We start from the raw sequence: 5841 nt of genomic DNA, 5'->3' as shown, positions 1-5841 counted from the left end.
TGTAGTCTGTGGAATTCTCCAGGTCACAATACTTGAGTGGGTAGCCTTTCCCTTCTCCAGGGCACCTTCCCAACCCAGGGGTAGAACCCAGATCTTCTGCATTGCAGGCAGATTCTTTACCAGCTGAGCCACACAATGGTATGTACAACCAATCAAATGCACCTGAGGTGAGGTGTCACATTTTTAGTCAACTGTTTTTGATTGAAGCTTAATTTGCATATTAGCCATTTTTTAAAATATTCATTTATTTGTCTGCATCGGCTCTTAGTTGTGGCACATGGCATCTTTGTTGCATCATGTGGGATCTTTTGTTGCAGCCCATGGACTCTAGTTGTGGCGCCCTGGCTCCGGAGCACACCGGCTCAGTAGTTACCGTGTGCAGGCTTAGTTACTCCTCAGTATGTGAGATCTCAGATCCCAACCAGGGATTGAACCTAAGTTCCCTGCATTGCAAGGTGGATTCCTAACCACTGGAGCACCAAGAAAGTCCCAGTAGTCATTTTAATCAAAGAGTTCACTAAGTTTTGATAGATCTGTGTAACTCCCACCCAAATCAAGTTATATAGCATTTCCAACACCATAAAATGTCCCTCTGGTGTCCTCTCAGCACATCCCCTCCCAGTCTCATCCCCAGTCCCTGACAACCACTGATGTTTTTTGTCACTTAAAGGGGTTCTGGTACCAATTCCAAGCTGGGGTGTCATTTCCTCTGCACCACCAAGCCACTCTCCCAATACCTGCTGAGTGTCCTACAATTCAACTCAATTCTGACCCCATCTACCCAGAGGTAGTGGGTCACTTCCACACCCACTCCCAGCACACCACTTTGTCCAACTCTCCATGTGTTCATGGAGAAGTCTCTCCGAAGTCCATCCCTTTGGGTTTTTATGGAGGCTTCCATAGGCATAATTGATTAAATCTTTGGCCATAGGTGACTGATTCAACCCCCAGCCTCCCTCTAGTCCCTGGAGGTCAGCAGGGGTAGAACAGAAAGTTTCAATCCTCCAATCACATAGTTGGTTCCACGCACAGTCAGCCCTCATCCTTCGAAAGTCACCTTATTAGCATAACGAAAGATAGCTCTATTGCTCTCGTCACTTAGGAAATTCTAAGGATTTTAAGAATTCAGTGCCAGAAATGGGGATCAAGACCAAATATGTATTCATTATAAATCACAGTGTCACAGTCAGAGGTTATCCTGTTACCTAAGTGACCAGTTTGTTACTTTTTACTGCCAAGTAGTATTCCATTGCATGGCTACATCACAGTTTTAAAATCCATTCTCTTTTGATGGACACTTGGGCTGCATCCAATTTGGGGCTATTATGAATTAAAGTTGCCCTGAATATTTGCATGTAGTCTTTGTTTGGATAGGATGCTCTCATCTTCTTGCATAATAGCTGGGAGGACACCACTGCTCATAACCTCAGAAGTCTTGCCTCCGAAGCCCTCCTGTGTTTCTTGTCTCACAGAGCTGGGCGATTCCTCACCGGGTTGGTCGGCTTGCCATCTGCGTGCAGCGGCAGGAGCTTGCTGGCCTGTTTGTTCGGTTCACTCTGCAGTGAGCTTTTCTGCTTACATCTTTTTCTGGCTGACCTCTTAATTTACAGCAAATAATCTGATTGTTTTCCAAAGGATAAGCAAACAAGGAGTTATTCCAGTGGAGGCTTAGGAAGAGAGGGTTGTGCTCTAAGCAAAGAGAACCACCAGAAAACAATTATTAGAAAGGGGGAGGGGACAAGGGAATCGGTGAACCGCAAGCCCATGATTGCATATCAATTACAAGTAAATTATGCATCCAGGAACACATATCCTCATCTTCATATGGGCAGAGTATGTGTGATGGTGACTTTATGGACACAAAGACTGCATAGCTCGCCTGTTTCCAAGAACACACGCAAGGCCAAATACCCTTCTCTAGGGCAGCATCCATCATGATCTCCACCCCGCTCATTCAACCCTGTCTTGTTTTCACTGCAACCAAGATTCCATGTCGGAGAACAGTGTGGAGGTTCCTTAAGAAACTAAAAATAGAGCTACCATTTAATCCAGCAATCCCGCTCCTGGATATATATCCAGAGAAAAACGTGGTTTGAAAGGGTACATGAACCCCAATACTCATTGTAGCACTATTTACAATAGCCAACATATGGAAGCAACTTAAATGTCCCTTGACAGAGGAATGGATAAAGATGATGTGGCACATACATACAATAGAATGTTACTCAACCACGAAAAAGAATGAAATAATGCCTTTTGCAGCAACATGGACAGACCTAGAGATTGTCATACTGAGTGAAGTGAGTCAGATAGAGGAGAAATATTGCGTGACATCACTTATATGTGGAATCTAAAAAAAAATACAAATGCACTTATCTACAGAGCAAATAGAGTTACAGATGTAGAAAACAAACTTATGGTTACTGTAATTAAGAGATAGGGACAAACTGGGAAGTTGGGATGGACATATACATACTACCATAAAATGGGCTTTCCAGGTGGCTCAGTGGTAAAGAATCCTGCTGTCAAGCAGGAGACATGGGTTCTATCCCTGGTTGGGAAGATCCCCTGGAGAAGGAAATAGCAACCCATTCAGGCATTCTTGCCTGGGAAATCCCATGGACTACGAAGCCTGGAGGGCTATAGTCCATGGGGTCGCAAAAGAGTCAGACATGACTTAGCAACTAAACAATAACAACAAATATACAAAAATAGATAACTAATAAGAACCTACTGTATAGCACAGGGAACTCTACTTAGTACTTTGTAATGACCTACATAGGGAAAGAATCTTTCAAAAGAGTTGATATATGTGTATGTATAACTGATTCACTTTGTTGTACAGCAGAAACCAACACAACATTGTTAGTATATCAACTATACTCCAATATATATATTTTTTAAATCCCATAATAAGCTTGGGAAATTTCATCAATAAAAGGAGGAGAGCTTGCAGTTGAGACTGTCAGTCAGATAATATTCAACCTTAGAAAGTGTCCATCTTTGTCAAAGTTTTGTTCTTTGTCTTATAGTGCTGGGTCCATGCAGCCCTAGTCAGCTCTCAAAAGCCCCTTTCTCAACAAGGGGGATCCCAATATCTTGATGCCAGAGCTACTGACTGGAACCATAAGAAATCTCCCCTGAGTCCACTCGTAATAGGTAGAATAAGCACTAAGATTTCATAGCTCCTACAAAGCAAACAGAGTTTAGAAATTCCAGAATCATAAAATAATTTAAAATAAGAGAAGACGTCATTGGATAGGTTCCAATAGGATATAGGATGCTTTGGGGTACAGGCTTATCCATTAGAGTTAAGATACATTTGGCTGCAAGTTAGAGAATATCTTGCCTATAACAAGTCAACCATAGGGTGTTTGGAGGTGGTGATCCCAGCTCAACAAGCTCAGCAAGGACCCAGGCTTGTTCAATCCTTCTTCTCTGCCACCTTTATTCTCTGCCACCACTTATTACATTTGTTCTTCAAGTATGTGGTCTTATGGCCCCCAAATGGCTGCTGTAGCTCCAAGTATCACATCTTCACATAAAAGCTTCCAAATCAGGAAGGGAGAGGGCTGTTCCTCACACATCTATCTCCTTTAATAAGGAGGAAAGTCTTTCCCAGAGACCTTCAGCAGACTTCTTACCATTTTTTGGCTCAAAATGGGTCATGTGTCCATCCTGAGACCAGTCACCCATAAAAGGGAACAAGATTGTCATGACTAGTTTCAACTGCGATTCACCCCCTGGGGCTGGGGGATCTGCAACAGGGGATGATTAATTTAGTTCTCTCGCTGTACCCTTCTAGTCTGCATTCAGTGAAATCACTCTTTTCCAAAAATATTTCTAATACCCCATTTCCTGTTTTGTAACATTTCCTCTCCCCTAGTTCCAAGCCTCCATGGGAGTCAACTCCATGGCCCTTCCCACTTCCAACAGTGTTTATCAGATTTCATTCCTTCTAGCCCATTCTTTTTCTGGTATGTGATCCTTTTCTCAGAACATGGACCACCATCCTGATGCCTTGATCTCCCTCCATATGGTTTTTCAGAACTGGCCTTAAAGGGAAGTCAGAAGGTTTCCCACTTCTCTTTGCAGTTTTAGGGGCCACAACTACCTGTATTTCTTGGGCCTTTTTTTTTTTTTTCCAACCTGAGGTATCATGTCAGAGATAGGAAGGTAAAAATTGAGCACTCTCTCACACTATTCCACTCTATTTGTTCCCCCACCAAGACTCTGCCTTCCACCTCTGATTCTCCCTCCCAAAATCAATGGCCTGACTCTTCTTCCATGCCACTTTCTACTTTTTATTGCTGCTCTGCTTCTTCCTTTTGGGTGATTCTTGCAACTAATTTTGCAGACTCCCAGGCTTCTTACTCCTACTCTCCCTCCCCAATCTGTTCTTCACCTCCCACCTCCTTGCTCCCCCAAACACAATTGGGTCTAGTTTTTGCCCCATCCCAGGGTTCAGGTGAAGCAGACTTACCTCTCCTGCTTTGCATCACAGCTTCCCCGGTCCCACCGGACACAGACACACAGTGGGAGGCTACTTGCTGAACTGTCCACAGGCTCTGGTCACAGGTGATGTATTCAACTCAGTGAAAGGCCTAGCTTCCTCCCTGCTCCCTCTCTGGCCCTCTGCCCTCCTCTGACTGACACAGGTTCATGGACAGTCTGAGCTGCAGTGGTTTCACCACTCGCTGCCTTCAGTCAGGCCACAGTGAAGCATCTTTGCCAGTTTCCTAATGACTTCTTCGGTGGCTTCCCTAGATTTCTGGTCACGCTTGGCTATTTAAAGCTCCCAGCCTCCTCCCATTCCCCTATGAGCTGACAGTTGGGAACCTATGACTAAGATGAGTCAAACCTACTCTTCCTTTCATCCTTCTGGGTTGCACTGCCCCAGGTTTTTCTGGGGGTAGGGGGAGGGTGATCTTTCCTTCTAGGAAGGAAAGTTTCCTACTCTCATGGCTATCATTGACTCCCTTTTGTAAGCCTTTAAGAACTTGTTTTGTTAATTAACAAAATTTTACTGCTAAGAAATCTAATTCTTAAAATCACAGACTGGGAATTCACTGGCAGTCCAGTGGTCAGGATTCTGTGCTTTCACTGCTGGGGCTCAGGTTCAATCCCTGGTCAGGGAACTAAGATTCAGCAAACAGTGTGGCATGGCCAAAAAAAAAAAAATTATAAATAAATAAATAAAATTAAAATCACAGACTGTCAGACACATGGCTGTTTGAAATCCCCTCAGTGAGAATGGAACATTCCACTGCTGCCTAGAGGCACTGGGCAAGAGCCTGTGACACAGAGAAGCAGCCTGGCTTTTCAGCCTCCAGAGCGTCATATGAATTTTCAGACACAAAATTCCACCTTTATCTTTATTTTGTGTTTTCCAGAGAAATAAGACCCTGGGTCTGCTTCTTGGCGCAGCCCTGAAATTAACCTCTTTCCACCCAGGCCTGCTGTGCTTTGAGCCTATCAAATATGGTGTCATCAAAACATCACCTAAAGGTCACCCTCATCCCAAACCTCTAAGAACCCAGTCTCTTCATTTGCGAGATACCCCACGCTTCCTCTGGAGTGTGTGTGGTCTCCTTTGCTCCAGCAAGATAATGAAACTAACTTTGTTGGGCTGATGCATGAGACAGGCTTTCTCACTCTGTGCGTGATAAGACCTGTGCTCCAGCTCATGTGTTCTCCACAGGGGCAACAATGGTTCCCAAAGACATGAAAATGTAGTTCTGGGGGAACCAAAAAGTCTTATAGTGGTTTATGGTCTTCTAAAGGGCTACACACATAGACACATACAGAGTATGTCTGTTGTATTAAAATGCCATGGGGTGG

General features: G+C 44.1%; 1 long non-coding RNA gene across 1 annotated transcript; it reads right to left on the bottom strand.

Annotated features, from left to right (window-relative positions):
* Positions 1-220: 220 nt before the first annotated feature.
* On the bottom strand, positions 221-4765 carry LOC147353652 (uncharacterized). The gene is made up of 2 exons (XR_015145891.1): positions 4484-4765; positions 221-1689 (listed from the first exon to the last, which is right to left on the bottom strand). It is a non-coding gene; the product is annotated as an uncharacterized LOC147353652 (long non-coding RNA).
* Between the last annotated feature and the right edge of the window lie 1076 nt (positions 4766-5841).

The sequence above is a fragment of the Bos grunniens genome, chromosome 18, assembly GCF_055505025.1.
Source record: "Bos grunniens cultivar Pamir isolate PY7600 chromosome 18, Bosgru_T2T1.0, whole genome shotgun sequence".
NCBI classification, from domain to species: domain Eukaryota; kingdom Metazoa; phylum Chordata; class Mammalia; order Artiodactyla; family Bovidae; genus Bos; species Bos grunniens.
This window is presented reverse-complemented; position numbering and strand designations above follow the sequence as displayed.